Source organism: Triticum aestivum, chromosome 1A (genome assembly GCF_018294505.1).
Source record: "Triticum aestivum cultivar Chinese Spring chromosome 1A, IWGSC CS RefSeq v2.1, whole genome shotgun sequence".
In the NCBI taxonomy this organism is placed as follows: Eukaryota; Viridiplantae; Streptophyta; class Magnoliopsida; order Poales; family Poaceae; genus Triticum; species Triticum aestivum.
Window position 1 is genome coordinate 495,055,875 of NC_057794.1, and position 25,238 is coordinate 495,081,112.

The 25,238-nt window shown below is 47.6% G+C and overlaps 1 pseudogene; it reads right to left on the reverse strand.

Annotated features, from left to right (window-relative positions):
• Positions 1 to 1,997: 1,997 nt before the first annotated feature.
• LOC123158097 (uncharacterized) lies at positions 1,998 to 18,703 on the reverse strand (annotated as a pseudogene).
• Between the last annotated feature and the right edge of the window lie 6,535 nt (positions 18,704 to 25,238).

Consider the following 25,238-nt stretch of genomic DNA (forward strand, 5'->3'; position numbering starts at 1 on the left):
GCCCAAACGTCTGGGCTGACCGGCAACCCCATATCTATCCCATATGTAGGGTAGATATGGGGACGCCCGAACGCGCGCCACGTCGACGCCGACCCACTCTGGCCCACCTTGACTTCACATATATTCATCCCTATCTGCACCTCCAATCAAACCCTAGCCACTCCACTTCACCCCCTCCATTTTCAAGCTCCTGTCCAGTGAACTTCAACCTTCTTCTGCATGGCGGGAAGTGAATCCGACTCCGAGGTAGCACCTGTTGGCCAAGCATGACTTGACATCTCCACCGAAGCTCCGTGCAAGACGAAGCCGCTCCTCCTACCTCTGTCTTCCAGCGCTGCTCCACAAACGATGCTTTCAAGAGAGAAACGGCCCCGTAGTACCGTCATTGTCCGATCTGGAAGACTAGACCCTAGGGTTTCCCCCGAAGTAGCACGAGTGGGTCGACAACAGTTACACGACGATGCCTTCATCAAGATAACGACGCAAAACGCTGCCATCACCCGCCAACGGCTCGGTTTTCACCAGCAACTGTCTCCCCGACTCGTAGCCGGTACTAGATGATGAATCTCGAGATCCACAACCCAGCCGCAGGCCGGCCACCTCTGATGGAAGAGATGACCACCACCGCCGGATGCATCGGTCGGAACAGATCTAAGCGGAGGTGCCACCAACGCGACCACCAGTTCCTCCATGTCGCCGCCAATCCAAAGGCAGATGGCGCGCCGCCGCCGCCCGAACAGGGCAGGCCGCCGCGCCCGCAACCTGCGCTGCCTTCGACTCCGCCGCGCCACAGCCATCGTCGTCGCCAACACTGCCACCACAGCCGCCATTAGAACGTCGGCCGGCCGCCACGCCTCCATAGTCCAGATCTGGGCCGTCAGGAACCAGATCCGCGCCGCCGCAGTCTAGATCGGGGTCACACCCTTGAGCCATGGGGCCCCGCATCACCCTATGACCTGTGAGAGGAGGAGTGCCTCCGCCGCCGCAGTCGCACACATAGGCTATGTCCGGCGCCGACCACGCCGGCGACGGGGGGGAGGAAGAGGAAGGAGCTGTGAATCGGCGGCTAGTGTTGGAGCCCCTCGGTCGCCCGCGGGGGGGGGGGGGGGGGACGAAGGGGAACTATCACATTATCAAAAAACGGGGGGGGGGGGGGGGGGGGGGGGACAAGGCTAAGCTCTCCTCATATAACATGGGAACAAAAGGGATAATGCTAGTGTCCACTATATTCATCTCTTCCCCTGTCTGGTCTTTGGAGCATGTCCACTAAATTACCACTTTCCTGATGTTTAGTTTACACAGTTCAGTAACTTTAGTTGTAAGCTCTATATAATCCTTATTTATTTATAAAACCAATCAATTTTGGCCTGCTTTCTGCCAATCTACTTGTGTTGTTTTAAGTTGTATATCTAGGGTAATTCTGTAGATCTGACCATAAACCAATCAATTGGCCTGCCTTCTGCTAATCTTATCATGTTGTTTATTTTTACTCAAAAGGTAAATAAATGACGCACCACATTAGACAGCACAAAGGCAGATCTGAGCATGAGAAAGAGAAGGAAATCATGAATTTAATCAAACCCACCTCAGCCATGAGATGGTAAGCTTCATAGCAGCTACCAGCCGGAGTACTGCTCCTTGACTTGTGCTACCTCCCACCTCGGTGCAGCTTCATGCAACACACAGCAATCTTCATCACGTGATATCTTATTAAATTTCTGTTCTACTACAGAAACTTAGAATGGAGGTAATCTGAAATAAAACACTAAATAACTATGTCACCTTAGTATCTACAGAGGAGCAAGAAATTTGCATATTAATTAACATAGGATGGTCTAACTCAGTCAAATCTGAAGTTCTTTGTCATTCAAAAATTTACTGCAACAAATTTAGATTTAGCAATTAAAATTAGATTAAAAACTGGAAGGATATGTGGAGTACAGACAGCAATTGTACGTCAAATTATTTCACTAAGTCACACCCTAATAGGCATTTCAAAGCATTGGATGATGACTTTCCTCATAGGAGATATATAATTTACAAAATTTCGAGGTGACATGGATATTTGTCATACGGCACAATTGCAGTCATCGTAACTAACTTGACAACTAAGAGCAAACAGATTGAGGTGTTGAATTTTTGACACGTCTTACATAAAGATAATGTGTGTGTGTGTGTGTGTTGTGCAGGGTCCGGAGAAGGGTCCGACCACTTTGAGTCTATATTACGCAGCCTTTCCCTACATTTCTGTTTCGGTAGGAGGCTGTTTCCAGGACTTGAACCCGTGACCTCATGGTCACAAGGCAGCAGCTTTACCACTGCGCCAAGGCTCCCCTGCTCTTCACTTCTAACTTAACCGCGAGAAATCTGTCAGAGTTTGTGCAGTTAGTTCTACATTCAACAATTGCTGCCCATTGTTTTGTTAAGCAATGCAATGGTTACTGAACACAAAATAGCAGATCGGATAAACAGAAAATATAACAAAAATTTGTGAAAAAATACACCTAATGTAAGGATAATTGTGATCGTTATCTCTTACTCCCTCTGTAAAGAAATATAAGAGCGTTTAGAACACACCTATTTTGCAGATATAAATAAGCACTAAACTACAAGGAACACCAGATACATGGTTCATACTATCACATTATTATTTTTTCAAAATGGTGTATGATCACATTATCAAAAAACGGGTTTCAGTTCACCAACACGGAAGCAAGCTTTTATCAGCACACATTTATGAAGAGAAGAACGTGCCTTGAGAATGCATCACCAATTCACCACAAGAATTTTACTTTGTTCACACGGGGGTAAAAGGCTAAGCTCTCCTCATATAACATGGGAACGAAAGGGATAATACTAGTGTCCGCTGTATCCATCTCTTCCCCTGTCTGCTCTTTGGAGCATATCAAACTATTCTCTGATGAAGTTGAAAGCATACCGGGTCTATTGCTGACAACCGGTACCTGGTCAAGAGAATGCAAAGTTTCAATTGTTTGCTCCACTGGATCATATAGACCGATTTTCCTCCCGGTGTTGAGCATGATCCTCCCATCATCGGGGTCAATAGCCAATGGCACCACAACATTTGTCTCCAGGGAGTAGCCAGGACATGCTTTCAAGTGAATTATGCATGCTCTGCTCCATTGGCCATGCTCTAGCTTCCACACATCTAGAGTGTCTGCTGCCGGGTCTGCTAGAACAGCACACAACACTCCGGCGAGCTCAACCAAAAACGCACGGCAATGGTTTCTGCTATGCCATCTCGCAAACCATGAAGGGCAAGGGACGACCTGAAACATTTTTGTAGTGATGTCGAAAGAGACAACGGCCCATTCCCAGCTCTGTCCCAACCTTGGTTCACTCATCCAGTACAGAGTAAATTGCAAAAAACCACCACAATTGCGGACCCTAATTCACAAAACCACCACCATTCGATTTTTTTTCAAAAAACCATCAATATTATGCTGACAGTTTTCAAAAAACGTTGATAGCTCGATTACGAAAGTTTAAGTGGAAACCTGACACCTGGGGCCTGCTGTCAGGTGCCACGTGTCCCTGGGCGAGACGACGCTACTGGTCAACCACGTCTCCCCTGACCTTTCTCCACCTGCAGTCGTCAGGAGAGGTGGAGCGCCTCACACCTCCGTTACACGCACGATCCGCGCTGGCTCCGTCCAGCCGGACCCCTAGCGCATGAGCCTCACAGCGCCGCCGCCTCCGGCCCTCCCTTCTCTTCCTGCGACGCTGCTCCCTCGTGCTCGTGGCGCAACGGAGCAGCATCTAGCCGGCCGCGAGTCAGCTCCTGCACGGGCTCCTGGCGCAGCTGACCAGAAGCGCGGCTGGTCACGGAGGTCGCCCGAGTCGTCGTCGCCATCCTCCTTGATCTCAGCTCATATGGTCGACGTCGCCATGTCAGAGATGTGGAGGTGCATCTCGTTGGAGTTAGAGGAGACGAGGAGGCGCGGTGAAGCGCTCTGGACGAGGCGGCGGAGCGTTCTCAAGCCGCCGCCACCTGCTACTCCATCCAGCCGCCACCCGCTGCTCCCTCCGGCCGTCGCCACCGGCTGCTCCGCTGCCGCAGCAGAGAGCGGAGAAAGAACGACAGGGCGCCGGCGGCTTGCCTCGCCTCGCCGGAGCCGGTCGGAGGTTCGGCGCGGGATCCTTACGGATCGGGACGGCGGCGGCTGTTGAGTGGATCGGGGCGGCGGCGGCGGCTGTGCAGATGGGGACTGCGAGGGCTGTCGTGTGGACGGTACGGGGGAGTAGGACGGCTATGACTGTATTTTTTTAGAGGAGAAAAAGATGACACCGACATGTGGGCCCATATCTATTTTAAGGTCAACTAATCTCTAGTCAAACGCCGTCAGTTTTGGTTGCCACATCATTGCTTACAGTGGGGCCGATATCTCAGTTTTAGAGTCAGCAAGTGTTTATCTAAGCGATCATCGTTTTTTGAAAACTATCAGCACAATGTTGGTGGTTTTTTGAAAAAAAATTGAATGATGGTGCTTTTGTGAATTAGGGTCCTGAATTGTGGTGGTTTTTTGTAATTTACTCTCCAGTACAGCACCCCATCAAGATAGGCAGGCGGCATATCACTCACGGGTAGAGGTGGTACCCAGTTCTGACGGGCAGGATCCCGGGAGCCGCACCACCGTAGCGCGCATGTCAAGTGATACTGACGAGATTTGAAGTCCTTTTGGTGATAGAAGATTTCCACAATAACATGTTCACGAATCAAGGGATCAAAAGTCAAGCCGACATTCTTGTCGCCGACGGTAAAAGCATGCTCTTCTGCTTGAAGCATCCTCCAGTGTAGGCCCAAAGTTGGCCCCAAGTTAGAGTAGCACCAGAAAAAACCTGTACATGGGTTGCAGATATATTCCTTTGTCTCGGTGCTCACCAGGTTCAGCCCATGGCAAGGCTTGGAGCAAACCACCTTCGTATCAAGCAATCGACTGTGACTAGGAGTTCCTGGGAGACATCCATTCAAAGGAGCAAAACTGAAGCCCAATTGTCCAGTGCCCTTGCCCACAAGCATGACCTTGGGCCTTCTGTCGATGTTCTTATGCTTAAAGTACGACTCGATAAAATTTTCATTCTCAATCAATCTGAGCCACTGCTTGCAGACCAATTTAGAGTGTATTGCTGATTTAGCTGGGAGGCGGAGTAGGATCTCTCTAAGGGGAGTGCTTCGGTACAACAACCCCCCCCCCCTCCCTAAAACGTATAGTGGGTAGTATGGTAATTTCACATTAGGTATAGGAATACCCACCCGACGCCGTACGTCAGGCGCGACGTCGTACGCCCGCCCGCGTATGCCGCATCCGTCGCTGTACGCCCGCCTGCCCGCGTACCCGCACCCGTCGCCGTACGCCCTCACGTCTCGACGTTGGCGTGGACAGTTGTTGGAGGAAAAAAAAGACACGGTAGCCGCCGACGCCCGCCGTCGAAACCCTGAACCCTAACGCATCCACGCCGTCTCCATGTTGGCCCCCATCTGCACGAAGTCGCCGTCGCCCGAGTCGCGGCCCAAACAGGCCGCCGCGCGTGCCCCGGCGCCTTTACCGCTGCCGGCGCGCGTGCCCGCCGCCGCATTCCATTTCCGTCGCCCAGATGGCCGCCCACCCACGATCTACGTCGCCGCCTCCCTCCGCGCACTACGCCTACTACGACCAGCCATCGTCCTCACGCCGTCGACACCTGCCTCCGCCGGCCAGCAACGTCACGCCGTCATCACGTTTGTCATCGGAGGAAATGGATCCGGCTGAAATCCTCGCCACCGTGCAAGAGGTTGGTTTGAGACATTGTTGTGCTTGATAAGATAGTTGTTTTAGGGATGATGTTACACGGCGTTTGATTCATCGTACAATTTTTTTAACTATATATAGTTAGAGGAGGAAGGAGATTATGATGGTGATGATTATGGCGAGGACAACGAAACCTCGTCACGGAATATGGATGAACCTCGTGAGGAGAACTACATGAGTTTGGATGAATCTTATAATGGCAATGTAAGTGTGATCAATGTTGATAAAACAATAAATATGAGGGGGTAAATATGATAGACCGCACGGAAAATTTAATATTTTTTTGCATGATGCAGCGACATGGCGATGATGATGATGATATGGATATAGATGATTCATTTGCTGAAAGTGCACTCCGGGTATGTTATTAATAAAATCAGAGAAGAAATGACATAATAACCATATGAGCGCTTACATGTTTTTTTTGCAATGCGCGCAGATGGACGAGGACGGGGACTTTGTGAGGAATATTGTGGACGATGAAAGTGACAAATCGCACATTGATGCATCTCATGATGATACCTCCAGCAAAGTAAGTTTTGAAACTTACATCACTAAAGTACATTTTAAAATTATAACTGACTGACATAAATGGATTAATGCATTAATTTATAGGGAGATGTAGATGGTACAAGCGGGAATGATGAGCATGTTGGTGATGATCTGTTTAATTTTGACATCGGATTTGATGAATATCAGCAAGAATCATTGGACATGCATTGGAAGGTCATGAGGAAGACGTTCAAGTCACTAGGAGATGCTTACAATTTCTATAATCAGTATGCGTACGAGCGTGGTTTCAGCGTAAGAAAGGACTCACTAAAATATTCGAAAGGTCCTGAGGCAACTAAGCGCTTGAGAAAGTATGTGTGTGCGAGAGCTGGGAAACGACAGGCAAAACGTTGTACAATGGAAGACGGGACCCGCAGGCTGAGAGGGGAGACTCGTTGCTTCTGCGATGCGCATATAACTTTGAAACTTGATAAAGAGCGTGACGTTTGGTATGTCAGCAGTTTCAATGATGATCACAGTCACGTTCTAGCTAGACCGGATGAAGTCACGTTTCTTCGGTCTCACAATCAGATAAAAGAATATCAGAAGGCTGAGATCTTAACCATGGCAGGTGCTGGAATCAGGAAACATATGATTTATGATCAACTCGTTGCGCGCTCCGGGTCATATGCAAAGGCTGGTTTTGGGAGGAAGAAGCTTTATAACATGTGTTATAGAGAAAAAATGAAGTTGCTTGCACAAGGTGATGCAGACACTGCCATTGGGATCATGATGACCAGAAAAGAGAGAGATCCAGATTTCTTCTTTGAGCACACCGTCGATGATGAAGGAAGGCTGAAAAACATATTCTGGTGTGATTCTCAATCACGTCGAGACTATGTTGACTACGGTGATGTGACAGTCTTCGACAGCACATACAGGATGAATAGGTATGGCATGCCATTTATACCTTTTGTCGGTCTGAACAACCACCGTTGCACCACGGTATTCGGTTGTGCTCTTGTGTCTGACGAGACGGAAGATACATATGTCTGGCTGCTTCAGACGTTTTTGAGGGCTCACTGTCAGAAGAGGCCCAGGTCAGTAATTACTGATGGAGATGCAGCTATGATTAAGGCCATAAGAAAGGTACTTTCGGAGGTTTGGCATCGTCTTTGCTCGTGGCATATTGAGAAGAACATGCAGAAACACCTTCATCATAAGTCTCTAAAGGAGTTCAGGTCTCTACTTTATTATGCCACTTCAAAAAAGGTATTTGAGGAGAGATGGGCAGCGTTTACCGCCAAATGGCAGTCGGAGAAAACAAAGACATGGTTACGTAGGATGTACAAGAAGAAAAGGCTTTGGGCTGCATCATATCTGTCAGGTGGGTTTTTCTTAGGTATGCGAAGTAACCAGCGAAGTGAGAGTCTGAATTCATGCCTTCACTTGCATCTAGACTCCGGTATGACTATTGTTGATATGATTGTGCACTATGAGAACTGCATAGTTCGTCTCCGTGAGAATGAGGCGCATGACGATTGCACAAACTCACAGACAGTTCCAGTACCAGTATTGGATGAGTGTAAAGATATTGAGAAATCAGCTGCCCGTGAGTTCACTGCGGCAAACTTTTATATCTTGCAGGAAGATATGAAGAAGGCACGGGAGCTAGAGGTCCTTGAGAGACTGAGAGGAGCAGACACTCACAGATTCATACTGACATGGAAGGAAAATAGAGATATCAGATTCACTGTGGACTACACCCCAGGTAACTTAGAAGAAACTGTGAAGTGCAGTTGCAGAAGCATGTATCGCAAAGGACTTCCTTGCAAACATATTCTTCACGTTCTGATTCAGCTACGCTTACGTGAGATACCTAAGTGTTTAGTACTGCGGAGGTTGAGCCAAGTTGCAAGGGGTGGACTTCCCGTGAAGCGCACTAGCGATCTGTTTGCATGGGGATGGGCAGGTGCAGGGGACAGAGCTAGGTACAGCGAGTTGACTATCTTATCTGCTGAAGCAACTCATAAAGCATGCCATAAACCATTTTTATTCGACAAGTTGAAGGCGGCTCTGAGGGACATAATAGATAATGATTACACTGAGGAGGATGAGCCTGGTGCGGAGGTACAGTTTGTGAACGACGATGCATTCGAGCCTAATCAAGATCATGGTCTTGTTCGTGATCCCGCAAAAGTTAACACCAAAGGCGCACCAAAACAGAATGTTAAAGGCCGCAGTAAGGATGGTCCTGATGTCACTAAAAATGGGCGACCAAAAGCTTTTGATGAGAAAAGCAAACGTCAACGTGGACTGTGTGGTGTTACGGGTCATTATAAGTCCACGTGCCCTCAAAATCCTAAGTATGATTTTCTTATGTTATTGTATATGTTATTGTTCAAACCGAATTTATTTGTTCATTGTGAATTAACACATATCTTATTGTTATGTAGAAACTTTGCTTAACTTGTAGAGTATGGAAGATTGGTTCACCCTTTGATTGAAGACAATTTTATTATGGATGGCTATGGAAGATCGTTGCACCCTTTCATTGAAGATAGTTTTTTAATATTCTATACATTTGATCTTTAATAATTGTTATAATATGTTATATGAACTTATTTTACTTCGTTGATGTCAGACTATTTTGTTTTGATGACAGACTATGTAATGCAAGAAGGAGTTTTACTTTGTTTATTTTGATGTGTTAATTTTTACTGTTAATTTTGTGCAAGTCGCTGTTGTTTATTTTGACGTGCTCATTTTTGCATAGTACTGCCGTCGCTGTTTACTGTATATTTTCTGCATTGCACGGTCGCCGTCGCTTAGAACGCCGTCATTTAAAAAAAACACCCGACAAGTGCGCCGGCGGCACTGTCCCACAGTGGCAGCGTCGGCCGGCGGCACTGTCCCACAGGGCAGAGTCGGACGGCGGCAGCAGTACAAGGCAACGAAAGGAGTTCGATAGCCTATGTGCCGCCGGGTATATAAGCCGGTCGTCGCGCGCTCCGTCGGCCAAGGTGGGACTAAACATCCCAAGTCGCCCCACGTGGAACTTGGGCCATCGTCGCGCCGCGTGCTACTTGGGCCGTCGTCGCGTCGTGGGCGGAAACAATGATATTGGGCCGGCCCACGCGGTCACGCGCGTCGCTGCAGGCACGGCGGCTGCGATAGCTAAGTTTTAGTCCCACCTCGCCCGACGGAGCGCGCGACGACCAGCTTATATACCCGGCGGCGCACTTGCAGTCGAGCGTCTTTGATTAGTTATGCTACCCGTCGTTCGACGCTGCCCTGTTGGACAGTGCCGTCGGTCCTGTCTGACGTCAGACTGGCCGGCGCACTTGTCGGCAATTTTTTTTGTAGAAAAGGAAATTAAGAACGTCGGTGTTATAATAAGCGACATCGACAGTGCTTTAAAGTGCATAATAAATACATGTACATTTTTTTAACATTCAGCAGTACAGGAAAACAATTGACGACTGCACAACTATAAATATGAAGATTTCAAATGTAAAGACAACGGCATGAAGACAACATAATAATCCAAATGTCATTCTCGACTTAAATATTCAAAATAGTAGTGTCTTCTTCATCACAAGACATGATAGTCGAAATAAATGTAAACATTATTTGAGCCTACAAAATTTTCTTTTACAATTTTTTGGCACATTTATTTCTTCTTTGCAAGCCGGGTAACTTTGTCCTTCACATCGTTGAGCGTATTTCTTTCCGAAAAAATAAGCTACGCAATTATTAAGTCCCTCGATTTATCAATTGACCCCTGTTAGAACTTCATATTAGTACAATTCAAATAGTATTACATAATGAATTTAATTGAATATAAGCATTTGAAAAAAACCAGACCTGAGAAAAATGGCTTGTCCATTTTTCACCGTTCCAATATTGAAAGCATCGAAGAACAAATATTCCACATGAATTGCTGGTCCGTACAAACAACAGTTCATAAGTTCGCATTTGAGGTAAGATATTAAAACAATATGAAAGTATTTACTCACCCGTCTTCTTGTTGTGGGATGTTATACGTTTTGATAGGCCAGGTAGACACATCCGGAAAATTCACAGCACCGCTCGCATTCGCATCACGTATGTCATATCCAAGTTGATTTTTCTGTTCATATACATAATAGCACGAAAAGAATTTAACATAGTTCAGTTACTAAATGATAATTTCAATATGCTCATGTAAATTTATGCCGTACCAGCTCCTCAACTTTTTCTGTAATTTCACTGTCAAGTTCGGGTCCCATCAAAGAATCAAGAACCTGGAACTCTTCCTTCGGGCGATGCATGACAACCGAAACCCAGTGGGTATTTCCCTTATTAAGAGGAATATAAAGCTGCATCACAACGAAAATATGATGCAATCAACATATACTATCTTATTATTTATATCCCATATATGCATACTTTAAGGCAGTTGAACTTACCTTATCTTTTTTAAAATACTCATCGGTGCATCTATTCAAGGGTCCATTCTTCTTCGCCACAACTTCGTTGTCATTTTTTCCTCCCTGGGTGTCCGGTCTAAATTCAAGTAACCAATTGACCAGCCAGGTCGGCATTATATGACGATCTTCACCAACAACTCCCAACAGATACGACGAATAAGCATTGATAACCTGAAAATAATTTAAATGATGTATAACAATTCCAATTTGCATTGAATGCTAATAGAAAACAGAACAATAACTTACATCACCGGTTAGCCATTCATGGTCAAGAATCTTACAAGCCCTCTCTGCACTCAGACCTTCGCGCATGCCATCATTGAATATTTCCTTCTTTCTATGTTTTGCTGACCGCTGATAAGCACGAACAAACTTAACACTAGCTTTAATCACATCGTATTCTTCTTCAAAGACTTCTTTCTCGAATAGTTCTGCAATACATGACGGTAATATGTTAATAATTCAATGATAAGTAGTAATTTCAGCTCGAAAATAATATGATAAAACTCACTTGCTTTTGCTGAACGCTTTGCACGCTTTGTAGGTATAACGGGAATATAAGGAGACTTTATAAGGTTTGATCGTCTCCGCTTCCGTTTCCCTACACCCTTCTCCTCTACCTCATCTTCTCCAATACAATCTACCGATCCACGTGATGCGATTTCATCTGTTCCTAAAGATGTAACGGATTTCTCATCAGATACCTCAGGAACTTCGATAGGATCTTCTTCATCACCCTTGAAACTATCGAAATATTCAGGTGTGCAATAATAAGGTGTCTTCTCTTCAGAATCATTAATATCATCTTCATCATCCTCTTGCACATTCTTTTTTCCCGGTGTTTCGAAATTGTCCACGTCAGGATTATATACAAATTCCTTACGAGGTTTTCCACCATAGTTTCTACTTTCACTATTTTCACCATACTCATTCTCTTCTTCTTTTTCACTATCACCGGCTTTGTAAAATACAACGCTTTTGTTCAATTTCTCTATGACCCTCTGTGATTAAAAATTAGTTGTAATTAGTTATGTGACACATCGAAAACCATTGTGAACGGCAAAATCAGAAAACTTGTACCTGTGCGCATAGCTCCGGCATACGAAGCATATCCTTACGAATGTGCTTCAGCTTAGTCAAAATCCGATCCATAATAGGGTTCTGGAAGCTGAAGCCTCAGATGTATTCACGCCTGTTCTCCTTCCAGTAATGTTAGACTTTCTCATACTGGATTTCTTTTTCTTTTCAGCATGTTCCATTCTTATTTTGTTTAAGCGGTACTCTTCAGTAATGGTGTCATCGATCTACAACATAAAGAATCATACAATCATATTTAATTAATAATTAATTGCAGACTTTAAATGGAAAATAATTATTTAACGTATTATCATTCCAACACCACGACCATTTTGAAAGTCGTACTTGTCTCTTTTCTCCGCTGTCGCTTCTGTCCAATTCCTCATCAAGGGGCTCAACAACGCTAAAGGATCATACTTTGGACCGGTGCTTGGCTGCACCTTCTCCCAATATAGATACTGCAAAACAAACACACAACCATTTAGCATGTGTTACACTATTATTACATAATACAACTATTCAATTTTAAAAATAAATCATACCTGCAGAAGTGCTAGGTTGCCACGTGGCCATTCCCTAACACGACTGGGCTGCAAGACCGTACCAATCTCCGACAAACAAAACCGCAAAGTGAATGCGTTCCAGTTGAACTTTTTTATCTGCCTGACATCTTGCACTAGTGCATAATAATTCTTCGGAATGTACTCATCAGACACTGATGCAATTATAGTCCCTAACAGGACGAGAAACGTCATCCAAACAAATTCATCGTCCGCATTTTTATTTTTCACAATCTTCTCAATAAGATTATCAATCAATATTTTACCATTCTTCTTGTTAACAAAACTAGTTGGAATTTTTTTATTGCTTTGCCTTGGTCCATACTCAAAAAACTAGAAACATCAACTCCTTCATTCTTCAAACCAAATATAGCAAACACATCATCAGGCCTCAATGAAATCAACCATTTTTTCCGGCTGCCTCTTGCACCATGAATTTTTTACTACTAGGATTGTAACCTTGAATCATAAGCGCAAGCAAATTATCACGCATCTTGACCAAAGGTATTCGTAACATGCCCTCCATCTCCGTTTCGTAAAACGTAAATCGCTGACTTGATGTTAATTTATTAACAAGAGTAACCCATTTTTCTACAGAACATGCAATCACACCATCGATGTCCATACTGCATATAAAAATATATATGTGACGTTGCACGCAGCTAATGTGTTATATAATGTTGAAAATTTTAAAATATATACCTGCCCGACGGTGATCACGGCGGCTGACGGCGGCGTCTGACGGCGTGTTCACAACCGGCGCAGACGGCGAGTGATGACGTCGGCCGCTGACGGAGGGTGCTGACGTCGACTATTGCTGGGTGACAACGGGCGTTGACGACCGGCACTGACGGCGGGTGGTGACGTCGACTAGTATGGGCTGATGGCGGCGCGACGCTGTCGGGCGGGGAACGACAATGTGGGCGGCGGGCGACGGGGATCAGACCGGGCGTGTCGTCGGCACGTACGACGCAAAAAGGGCATGCGCGACGTGATTGGGCGACGTGCGCGTTTGTCGGGAATATTCCCTCGGATAGCGACGGCTCGTGCAGATATTGGGTAGATATTTTGCTGCGTCGGGCCCACGGCGATTATTAAGTGGGCGACGGCCAGTCTACAATATTGAATATGTATTTATTTATTTATTTGTATAATTTTGTCATTTAGTGTATTTTTTATAAACTTTGCATGAAAAAAAAACATGTTTTGTGCCCAATTTTTTTTCACTGGCCATAGTGACCATGCAGGGCACGCACGCAAAAATTTGCCGCGTTTCGAGTCCGTATGGATTTTCTACGATTTTCCGGGCCGAAAACCCCTAAAATACTGCCCGGACGTGACGCAACTTGCGTTCGTTGTCGGATTTCGTTTATTTTGGCCGTGGGGTGCCCGGGTGAGGCCCCACATGCGCTGCCAAAAGTTGGGTGCATTCCGTGAAACCGCTCAGGTACTTGCTGTGGAAGGGGGTGGTTGCGGTATGGCCGGAGGGGACCATCGGTCGCACGTCTCCGCTTCGCATCCGCCAAACGTGCCCAATTTTTTTCACGGGCCACAGTGACCATGCAGGGCACGCACGCAAAAATTTGCCGCGTTTCGAGTCCGTATGGATTTTCTACGATTTTCCGGGCCGAAAACCCCTAAAATACTGCCCGGACGTGACGCAACTTGCGTTCGTTGTCGGATTTCATTCATTTTAGCCGTGGGGTGCCCGGGTGGGGCCCCACACGCGCTGCCAAAAGTTGGGTGCATTCCGTGAAACCGCTCAGGTACTTGCTGTGGAAGGGGGTGGTTGCGGTATGGCCGGAGGGGACCCTCGGTCGCACGTCTCCGCTTCGCATCCGCCAAACGTGCCCAATTTTTTTTCACGGGTCATAGTGACCATGCAGGGCACGCACGCAAAAATTTGCCGCATTTCGAGTCCGTATGGATTTTCTATGATTTTCCGGGCCGAAAACCCCTAAAATACTGCCCGGACGTGACGCAACTTGCGTTCGTTGTCGGATTTCGTTCATTTTGGCCGTGGGGTGCCCGGGTGGGGCCCCACACGCGCTGCCAAAAGTTGGGTGCATTCCATGAAACCGCTCAGGTACTTGCTGTGGAAGGGGGTGGTTGCGGTATGGCCGGAGGGACCCTCGGTCGCACGTCTCCGCTTCGCATCTGCCAAATGTGCCCAATTTTTTTCACGGGCCATAGTGACCATGTAGGACACGCACGCAAAAATTTGCCGCGTTTCGAGTCCATATGGATTTTCTACGATTTTCCGGGCCGAAAACCCCTAAAATACTGTCCCGGACGTGACGCAACTTGCGTTCGTTGTCGGATTTCGTTCATTTTGGCCGTGGGGTGCCCGGGTGGGGCCCCACACGCGCTGCCAAAAGTTGGGTGCATTCCGTGAAACCGCTCAGGTACTTGCTGTGGAAGGGGGTGGTTGCGGTATGGCCGGAGGGGACCCTCGGTCGCACGTCTCCGCTTCGCATCCGCCAAACGTGCCCAATTTTTTCACGGGCCACAGTGACCATGCAGGGCACGCACGCAAAAATTTGCCGCGTTTCGAGTCCGTATGGATTTTCTACGATTTTCCGGGTCGAAAACCCCTAAAATACTGCCCGGGCGTGACGCAACTTGCGTTCGTTGTCGGATTTCGTTCATTTTTGCCGTGGGGTGCCCGGGTGGGGCCCCACACGCGCTGCCAAAAGTTGGGTGCATTCCGTGAAACCGCTCAGGTACTTGCTGTGGAAGGGGGTGGTTGCGGTATGGCCGGAGGGGACCCTCGGTCGCACGTCTCCGCTTCGCATCCGCCAAACGTGCCCAATTTTTTTCACGGGCCACAGTGACCATGCAGGGCACGCACGCAAAAATTTGCCGTGTTTCGAGTCCGTATGGATTTTCTACGATTTTCTGGGCCGAAAACCCCTAAAATTTTGTCACGTCTCGCGTTTCCAGAAAATTCATAAATGTTAATGAATTTAAAACTATTTCAGATAATTTTAATGAATTTAAAAATTCTCGGATTCATAAATGTTAATGAATTTAAAAATATTTCAGAAAATGTTAATTAATGAATTAAAATATCTCACCTTTTTGATTATTTTTTAATTTGTTAAATTTTTTATTTCTTAATTTTCATTTTTTCATCCACCGGGCTTTACTATATGCACATATTTTAACAACATCTGAACATTTCTAAAACACTTCATAAACATTTAGAAACACTTTTGACTTTTTATTCAGTTTTCTTTTATATTTTATGTGTTTTCATGATTTTTTTGCTACAATTTTTAGATAATTGAATACCTTATTTTGTGCTATGTATATTCGATGGAAATTTTTTAAATATATTGTGAACATTTTTATGCATGGGTCGGAAAATTTTCAAATTTTTGTTAAAATAAGCATTCAATATTTTGCTAATTTTTTGAACAAACTTTGAAGACAAATTAAAACAACATTCAAACAAACTTGATTGAACATAGATATATTTTACATAGTCCATTAAACACTACGGAAACGAAACGAGTTCATCCGAACATAAACGATTCATAGTTCATACTTGCAACATTTTAAAAAAATACAACTACTCCTCGTCGTCGCTACCCAGCAGATCGATGACCGCACCGTCACCGCCGTCACCGCCGCCGTCGTCGTCGTCGTCGCTGACCTGGGCTAGCCGCTCCCAGTCGATGTCGTCTTCGTCCGACGACTCTGCCGCCTCCGCCTCCGCCTGCGGGACCACCGGCGGAATCGCCGCCGCCGCCTGGATCGCTGCCGCCTGCTCGGCGGCCTCCCTCGCAGCCGCCGCCGCCTCTGCAGCCGCCGCTGCAGCCACCGACACCCGCAGGGCGACGAGGTAACCCGGCGTATCGTCGGGATCGCCGTCCTCCCGAAGAACCAACTGCTCCGATGGCAGTTCCACCTCCGGCGGGGCGGGGGGATCGGCAGTCGCCGACGCAGGTGGTGGAGGGGCCCGTCGGCCGCGTGATTCTGGACGGGGGCGCGGGACGAGGTCTGCCGTGCCGCCGGACTCCACGAGCCGGCATGCGCGAATGACGACGGCGTAGTCTTTGCCGTCCCAGAATGCGTGACGGCCGGCGATGTTTTTGCGGCCGCCGGTCCGCTTCTCCTCCGCGGTGGCGCCGGGCCCACGCCTCGGGTAGCCGTCCTTGTCGAGCTTCCAGTCGTGTGGCAGACGGCAACCCGGCGGCACGAGGAGCCCAAACCGGTATAGCTCCTCTGTCTCCGGCGTGCTCAGGCTCGACGGCCACGCGCTCGGTCCGTCGCCGCCGCCGGTGCCGGAGCTGCTGCCGCGGTGGAACGACATCTCGCCGGCGAGCTTTTTAGAGGTGGATGTGACGACGGGTCGGGGGAAGGAATGGTGTGAGCGGCGACGGGCGGACGGGGGTGGTTTTTATAGGGCAGACGGTGGGGGCGGCGGGCGGACGGGCAGTAATGGCGACGGGCGGGTGGGTCGACGGCATTGATGCGCACGGAATACGATGGGGCGGCAGGCGGCGGGACGGCAGTCGAGGGCGGTGTTGCGGCAGTCGAGGGGACGGACGGGACGGGACGGCGGGGCCGCTATCCACGCGCCACGACGCGTTTTCCGCGGGCGACGCATCGCGGATTGACCACCGACGCTGTTTGACCACCGACGGGCGCGTACGTACGTCGCCCCACTGTACAAAAATACGCCGTCCTTGCGCGAGTGTAAAAAAAAAGCCGTCGCCCGCCTGTACAAAAATACGCCGTCTTTGCGCGAGTGTAAAAAAAAAGCCGTCGCCTCGCGCACGGGTAGCGGGAGCGGGGCTGGGGGGAGGGTGATGGAGAATGACCATCCTACGCTTTTTTAAGTTTTTATATGAAGGGGTATAAGACGATCTGAACCGTTGGTGTGTCTAGGGGTTGTACCGAAGAAGAAGTGTCTCTCTAATCGCCTTAGCCTGGGTGGATGACAAGGCTATCTCTTCATCTGTTTTATGCACTGGAGATAAGGTCTCTTCAAATAAACTGAATCTTGAACTAGGGCGCTCGTATCGAGGGGATGAGTGTGTCTCCATGACTGAAAGAATGGTCTCTAGAGCTTCAGACCTAGGGTCATAGGTGTGAACCTTCTTCTCATACTTGTTGTCAATCTTGTGCTTACTGGTAGCGATGATTATCTTCTTCCTTGATGACCTGCAATCGCCGAAAGACCCAATAACTCTGAAAATTTGTGGCTCACGTAAATCTCTTGCCAACTGTCCAGAGAAATCGATTTGATGATGCAGTGACCATCCGCCTGAGCCATAATCCAGCAGTTTCCAAATCTCCAATGAGCAAGCATGAGGGGCTCGGTTGCGAAGGTCTCGGACCATACACATTTGGCCATCCATCTCCACTAGGTGCTCTCTTGATGACCAGGGCCTGGAAGTCGGGCGTGGTGCTGCTCGTGCCCAGAAGGGTGGTGACCGGACGCATGTGAAGGTTTCCTCTGTGATCGAAAATCATATGATGGCAACTCTTGGTGTTGTAGGATCCATCAACCAGTGCAGGCAACCGTTTGCAAACACAGGTGGTAATTTGTTCAGTGATGCATTGGTAACGGCGGAACTTACTAATTCGCGTAAGCTGGAGGGCACTCCACCGGCGACATGCCTCCAGCGATCGCCATGGCGACCTCCGGGCGTGTACACCTCGCACCTAACCCCGACCTTGTCATGGCACATACCGTTGATCAGCCTCACCACCTTGTGCTCCTTCGTGAGGGCATCAAACCCCAGCCCAGTAGTGGACCTTGATGCTATGTCCGTTGAAGGCGGCAGACGCGTGGCTGCCCGTGTGGCCGCGTTGCAGATGTAGTAGGCCGTGGAGAGACCGTCGTACAGAAGGGTGAGGCCGCGGCACGGCACCGGCGTCACTACCTCCACACAGTTGCCACGGGCGCCGTCAATGGTGAACAAAAGGTGCCCCCAATCTCCGGTGCTGCCGCCTGATGACGACGGCGTGAAGGGGCGAGCGTACACCGCGGTGGAGAGAAATCTGGCGGTGGGTGAGATGTAGAGCAGCTTCTGTGGTGCCCTCCGTGCGGCCATGTGGAGGCTGCGGAACTCATCGGAGGAGAGTAGCGCGTCCCAGGAGCGGCAGACGGCCCGGAAGCGGAGGACGGATTTGACGGGGAGCCACTGCAGCACCTCCGTGATCATCTCGTCCGGAAGCGACGCCGCCTTGTTGATCATCCTCCTCTTGTGGGCCTCCGTAGGCATGTCCTCCAGGTTGCTCCTACGCATCATCTTCAACCTCCGATCTGCTCCACGGGATAAATTCTTCCGTGACGAAGAGTGTTCGGCGGCGCAGGCAAACGCTCGGTTTCCCCACAAAACTGGGCGAGGAAGCAGTCTACACTACGAAACTGAGCGAGCTTGCGGGCCGGCCCACTTCTGTTGCTTCATGGCTGGGCCATAGATAGGATTAGTATACTATCTAAAAAAAGAGATTTCTCAAAAAAAATCTGAAAAAAAGAGGATTAGTTTTCCAAAAAGATATATCGTAAACATTACTTGTAGACCCTAAACTTGTCTAACAAAACTTGTAGACCCTAAATTGTCTCAAGACAAAAATTGTAGACCCTAAATTGTCTCAAGAAAAAAAATTGGTAGACCCTAAAAGTATTGTAAACAAAATTTTACATGTAGATATAGGTGTCTACTATAGGAATAGGGATTTTATCAGCATATTTTTATATGTGTGCGCAAAAAAATTTATAAGGATCAAAACAGGGTTTCCTTTTGTTGTCGTTGGGCCAGAAACTTGTTATTTTGCGCAGCCTGCAAATCAACATGTTATTTAGAAATAATATATAAGTCCCAAAAAAATATAGAAATAATATATTAAGAATACATAGAAAACATCTATATGTATTCACACAACAATTTACAAATGAAGTTAAACAGTACGTAGTAAATATGTTTTTAGAAGAAAAAATGTATACCGCCTCGAGCCGAAAAGCTAAAATGACATCTTGGAAAGGGTCAACAAACCGGTTGTGTTTCAAAAGTACTACTCCCTCCGTTCCCAAATACTTGTCTTTCTAGGCATTTCAAATGGACTCAACATACGGATGTATGTAGACATATTTTAAAGTGTAGATTCACTCATTTTACGCCGTATGTAGTCACTTGTTGAAATCTCTAGAAAGACAAGTATTTAGGAACGGAGGGAGTAGAAGAGTTGGGCGCGCTATGGTGCGCTGTTGGTGTTGTTAGGTTTCTTTAAAAAAAATCACTCACTCTATTTTCAAATATAAGGTATATTACTTATTTGTAAAGTCAAACCTGTTAACTTTGATCAAATTTATAGAGAAATTATGATTAGGTTCATCATGAAATGAGTTTGCATATTTCTTTTGTTTAATATCACCGATGTCAATATCTTTTGTTGTGAACATGGTCAAAGTTAAAGAATTTGATATTCTTTGTTGTGAACTTGGTCAAAGTTAAATAATTTTGACTTTTCAAAAACTGATACCCCTTATATTTTGGAACATTTGGAATATTTAGTTTGGTAGGTGGGGCAGACGATGAACCGTGTTTTATTTTTATTTTTATTAATGCGGTGATTTGATCTGCCCTTCGCGGTGTGGTTATATTTGTGTTATCTGCTAACCAACATATATTTATGTTCGGAATTTCTGCAGCGATGGCATCATGTACTATATTGGTGCTACAGTATCACATGGTGACACTTCTTTTTTCTAGGTGGTAGAAGGGTGTGCGGTATTGATAATGTTTTTATAGGCCGACTGCTGCTGATTGATTTGAAAAATCATTGGCGCAATTAAAACAGTAAACCAAATTCAAAATTAAATATCTCAATTGAATGAAATAGTTTCAAAATTAGGGAACATCGGAAATTAAAAAATTGAATGGGAGAACTCCTTGAGAAATTTGTTGACCCGGTTAAAATTAGGTGACACAAATCTAAATTGAAGACCTCAATTAATTGTGAGGCCTTCAAATTAGGAAGCATAGTGTATATGAAAGAACTGAATAAAAAGGCTTCCAGAAATTGTTGATCCGTTCAAAATCGGATGATCCAATTTTAATTAGAAACCTTAATTGAATATGGGCTCTTTAAAACCTAGAAACTTAGTGTTATAGTGGATTGTGCATCTCTTATTACCACACTAAGTAGCATCGACTAAATTCTCAAAACAAAATAGAATAAGTAGCATCGACAGGATGTCTCATACATGGGTCATATCATCAGGGAGATCAAGAGGTATGGGTCTGCGTGAGATCGTGCTTAGGGCATCTTCAACGGTGACCCGTCAATTTCCTTCCGCATCTGTCCGCAGATAGGGTGGACCAGTCCACAGACACAGATGCGGGAGCCAGCCATCCAACGCCGTATGCATATATTTCAATCACCTTTTAAATTAACATGATGAAATTTGTGCAAACACGATGGATTTCATTAAATTTCGGACATAATTTACATAAAGAGATTGATATTTCGACTGTTTAACTAAAAACTAAAAAAAATAAACTCTATATCGAACGACAGCCTCGTACATGTGGTCACCTCGTCCTGCCGCATCGTCGTCGCCGTCCACGCCGCCGCCATCGTCGTCCCTCCAGTGACGCAAGGCCTTCGGAGGGCCGCGACAGCCTTGTCGGGCTGCTGCCTGCCGCTCTGCCTCCTGCTGCGCCGTGTAGGGTGCCGACGGCGCGGGCAAAGCCCTGGCGGCGGTCTTGCCCTTGCCGGCGTCGATGGTGTCCCTAAGAGACCACTCCTCGGTGTACTTGGCGGTCTCGCTGTTGATGGTAGTGTCTAGCATCCGTCTCATTGGTGGTGATGAAACGGTCAAGGGCCCACGCGGCAGTGAGGTCCGCGTCGTTGTGGACCAATTCCGGCGCCTCGTCGGTCTTGGGAATGAGGAGCGACGATCGATGTTACACCAGTCGTACCGCGCCCGCTCTTCCTCGGAGACTATGGCCCTCGACCTGAGGGGCTGCCGACACCAGCTCCTCCAAAGTAATGGAGGATGCGGCCGCAGGCCTTCCTTATGGACTTGAGTGGGATTTCGTGTGAGCCTTTTGCTTGAGGAGCAGGGGGCTAGCACATGTTGTTATTGCTAATTACTAGTCGTTATCATAATTACTCATCAATGGGGGTCACTCGATCGATGGAGAGGAGTGGTGGGAGGGGAGTTGAGCTGAATGCAGTCCTACTTTGAGCGATATAAAGATCTTGTTATTCCTACTGTCAAAAAAGAGGAAGATATATCTTTTATCCCTCAACTTTAGCGATAGTCTATAAATAGTTCCTCAACTCAGGAATCATGGAAATCTAGTCCCTCTATTATTAAAATTGGATACTTTTCATCATTTTTTCGAGTAAGAAACTTTCAGTCTATTTATCTTCAATCATGGTAGTACAAAGAACATAAGAGGTAATAAAAATTACAACCAAGTCCGTGGACCACCTAGCGACGATTACAAGCACTGAAGCGAGCCTAAGGCATGCCGCCGTCATCGCCCCTCCCTCGCCGGAGCCAGGCAAATCTTTTTGTAGTAGACAATAGAGAAGTCGTAATGCTAAGGCCCCATAGGACCAACACACCTGAGCAGAAATCATCGCGGCTGAAGAAAGTCGTACATCAAAAGGATCAAACCTGTAAACACTCAAACGGAGACGAACAATGACCGGATCCAAACAGATACACCAAAGACCAACACCGACCGAATCCCTCGAGATCCGACGACGTCGTACCTCAACACACCCTCCGACAATGCTAGATGCATCATCGGGGCGGAGATAGAATGTGGGAGACATTATTCCTGCTGAGGGTTCGATATATAGCCCCAACCAAGACGTTGAACCTAACAAAAACAAAAACAGAATCCCTCCCGCCAGCAGGGAGTCAAAGTCCTCCGCACCTCCATGCCGCAAAGGACAACGAAGATGGGGCAGACCGGTGGCAGCGCCGACACCAAAGACCAACACCGACCGAATCCCTCGAGATCCGATGATGTCGCACCTCCACACGCCCACCGACAATGCTAGATGCATCATCAGGGCGGAGATAGAATGTGGGAGACATTATTCCTGCTGAGGGCTCGATATATTGCCCCAACCAAGACTGTCAGTGTCAAAACCAGCGGATCTTGGGTAGGGGGTCCCAAACTGTGCGTCTAAGGCGGATGGTAACAGGGGGTAGGGGACACGATGTTTTACCCAGGTTCGGTCTCTCTTGATGGAGGTAAAACCCTACCTCCTGCTTAATTTATTCTTGATGATATGAGTATTACAAGAGTTGATCTACCACGAGATCAGAGAGGCTAAACCCTAGAAGCTAGCCTATGGTATGGTTGTATGTTGTCCTACGGACTAAAACCCTCCGGTTTATATAGACACCGAAGGGGGCTAGGGTTACACAAGGTCGGTTACAAAGGAGGAGATATACATATCCGTATTGCCTAGCTTGCCTTCCACGCCAAGTAGAGTCCCATCCGGACACGAGACGAAGTCTTCAATCTTGTATCTTCATAGTCCAACAGTCCGGCCAAAGGACATAGTCCGGCTGTCCGGATACCCTCTAATCCAGGACTCCCTCAGTAGCCCCTGAACCAGGCTTCACTGACAATGAGTCCGGCGCACAGTTGTCTTCGGCATTCCAAGGCGGGTTCTTCTCCATCTTCCGAACGTTTGTAAAGCAGTGTCCGGTCCCATAAATGTTTGGACCTCTTGGCTTCTGTGCCCAATAAGGGCTATCTCCCATGCGTCGAATGAATACGAGGCGCCAGGGTGTTTTTACATTCACCCCCTAGCCAGATAAATAAATTGCCTATTAAAGGGATGGGGATCCTTAGATCCAATCCATACCATCCTCCCCCAGCGAGAATCCATTAGAGCGCGTTTCGGAAAGATCCATTCCAGCATGGCCGACCTCCGCAACTCCTCCTCCCGCCCCCGTAGCCATAAGCCCGGTGATTGGGAGAGGTGTTCAGTCCCGCACAGTCGATTAGTCGAACTGCAGACTAAGAGATTTCTCCCTCCGGCGTATATGGTGCCCGTTCGAGCCGGGCTTGCCACCTACAATGGCGGGGAGCAAGCGGAGAGCTTTCCCTGCCCCTCTATGGGGGAACGGGTCTGCCTTGTTCCCTATTTATTAAGAGGACTCGGATTTCCAATTCATCCGTTCCTCCATGGGGTCCTGGAGTTCTACGGCCTCCAATTACACAATTTCACCCCCGCCTCCATCCTACATATCGCCGGCTATGTTGCTCTCTGTGAGTTGTTCCTGGGCTGCCAGGCTCACTTCGAGTTGTGGAAAAGGCTATTTTGCCTCGTCCCTTGCACACAGAGGGGGTCACTTTATCAAGTGGGCGGAGCCGAAATATGGCGCATCGTCGATACCGGATACCTGTCCGGTACCCCGAAGAAGTCGTCCGAAGACTGGCCTTCAGAATGGTTTTATATGGAGGATGCTCCCCTTCCGGACCCTGTTCGGCGGGGTCTTCCTGAGTTCAACAATGCTCCTCTGAAGAAACGCTGAAGTTGGCGCCCACGGAGCCCCCAGGTGGAAGACAATGGAGAAGTCCTCTATCTGATGAACCGGATTAAAGCACTGGCTCGATCAGGATTGACCGTAATCGAAGTTATGTCGATTTGCATAATGCGGGGAGTGCAACCACTTCAATATCATGGGCACCCCTTGTGGTGTTTTAATGGGGTGGATGATGCCACCCGCTGCGGGCGTAAGGGTCCGGACAATGCTGCCGCTTTAGCGAAAATTCTGTCCGAATTGTTCAAGGGTGAGGAAGAGGAGTTCACCCGCATCAAGCCACGGGATGGATTCTCCTTGTACAATCCTCCAAGCTGGGTAAGTTATATCTCCCTACTCCCATTTCTCCCACATTCTTTGTCGTAAGTATTCACCTTGCCATTTTGCGGCAGGAACTGCGAAAAGCCATAAAGGAGTTCGGCAACCCTTCTCCACAACCAGAGGACCCTGACCGGGCCCTCGACTCCGGACTTGCAGAAGATCCGGTTATATTCGTGGAGCTAATAGACCGACAGTTCTATCAGTTAAGCTGCGATGATGCCATGGTGGCCATTACGGCCGACTATCCCGGACTGCTCCCTGCATCGCACGTAAGAAAGAGAAAGTATCTCCTGGAAACCACTCACTCAGTGGAAACATGGAAACTAAAACGTGGGCTGTTGGATTTGAAACTTGTGTTGTTGATCAAACCTCGTATTTTTACATAAAACTGCCCGCAGGACTGGTTATTATTTTGCACAGATTCCCGGAGTGTTTCTATAAAATGCACGCAATGGGTTGGTGGAAGCAACAGCCCTCAGATCATAAATCCAACGGTCCATGTCTTGGTTTCCATGTTCCCACTGAAACTCAGGTTTCCAGGAGATACTTTCTCCGTAAAAAAACCAAAAGTCCCAACTCCAAAAACTAGGACCCCCTTTTAGACACTTCACCCACCATATACACATGGCATTTTTACTGGGAAGGCATTCAGGACGCCCTGCCGAACCCGCAACAACTCGCCAACAAGAGGCACCGAGGCCGGGTAGGCCAAAAAGGAAGGCGGTCAGGACGGAGACGCCGGTGCAAAGGTATGACAAAGAACCCCGCTCCGTGGTTGTCGTCTTTCTCGAAATATAATGACGCCCGTGTTTCCTTAATAGAAAAAACGCTCGCCGGAATATGTCTGGCGATGTTACTAATCACGCTTCCACCAGTCGGGCGCCAGGACCGGACATAGAGGCGGAAACCGATATGGGGCAGGCGCCGGATAATCCCCCTACAGAGGATGCGGATAGATTATCCA